We start from the raw sequence: 1,241 nt of genomic DNA, 5'->3' as shown, positions 1-1,241 counted from the left end.
TATTGTGTAACTGCAAACCACAGAATCCCTGCCAACTCTCCTCCAAGATACAGGAACAAAAATACAGAAAATGTGTTGCTCGCAGCAGTCTTCCTAAACTCAACGGAAAGATTTTAATAATAATAATAATAATGAAAAAAAAAACCTAGACATCAGAAAAAGGCTGGATACAATGCAAGGCTGGAAAAAAAATTAAAAGACAGAGTTTTAAATATGATTCTTGCTCTAACAAATTACAATCTAAACATGCCTCTCTTTTTTCTCTTTTTAAGTTTGTCGTAACTGGAATAACTGGTCTTGTGTGATGTCTTGCATATTCAAAGTGCTTTGTAATAGGATACGGAGACCAAACCTTATTTGCCTAAACTCAATGGGTTTTATTTTTTCCCCTCTCCCCCCCCCCATTTCTTTTCCTTTTATTTTCTCTCCTCCCCCCCCCTTCTCCCTTAACAGGGGGGGCGTGGGGGGGGAGGCAAAAGGAAGAGAGGGCTTTAAGCTTTAAAGAAAATACCTGAAAGGGGAGGCTGCAATTTGTAATATGGCGAGGAAAGCCAAATATTATATATATTTTTTTTAAAGGCAGCTGTGGGAGTTTTGGCCTCTAAGCAGCCAACTTGACCCCATTCTCTCTATTCTCTTATTTCCCCCGTTGCAGGATTCCTGCACCTTCAGTCAGATTCGAACTCAATGTGACCCTAAGGAGGGAGTCACCGAGCCTCCAGAAAATTGCTCCATATTAAACAGGAGCGAGGAGAAAGACAGACAGACAGCCGAAGAAGGGACGCGTATATATTACATATCCGCACAAAGTACAGGACATACCCGAGAGCAGCTTCAAGCACAGCTTGAAAGAGAAACAAACCTTTCTCGGAATAATAAGAAAAAAAAAATATTTTTTTTAAAAAAAAGTGGGGGGAGGGAGTTTAACAATTTAAAAAAAGAAAAAAAAAAACAAAAACCAACACACAACCCAAATTATAAATAATTCACACTAAGAAACCCGCTTGTGCGTGCCACATATATACGAGTATATACACAGACATACAGACGTACGTGTCCCCCACGCAAACACACACTCTCCTCTGGAGGGTGAGTTTCAGGAGAGCACGAATCGCCTTCCCTCCGAGGGCGAGGAGCACAGTTTATTCAGAGGAATCAATAGGAAAGAGCATTTGCAAATATTTAGATAAGCGCCGTGCGATTCAGCATTAAGTAATTAAAAACTGAAACTGAGAAGGGGG

Source organism: Charadrius vociferus, unplaced genomic scaffold (assembly GCF_000708025.1).
Source record: "Charadrius vociferus isolate BGI_N301 unplaced genomic scaffold, ASM70802v2 scaffold341, whole genome shotgun sequence".
NCBI classification, from domain to species: Eukaryota; Metazoa; Chordata; class Aves; order Charadriiformes; family Charadriidae; genus Charadrius; species Charadrius vociferus.
Note: the sequence above shows the minus strand (reverse complement) of the source record.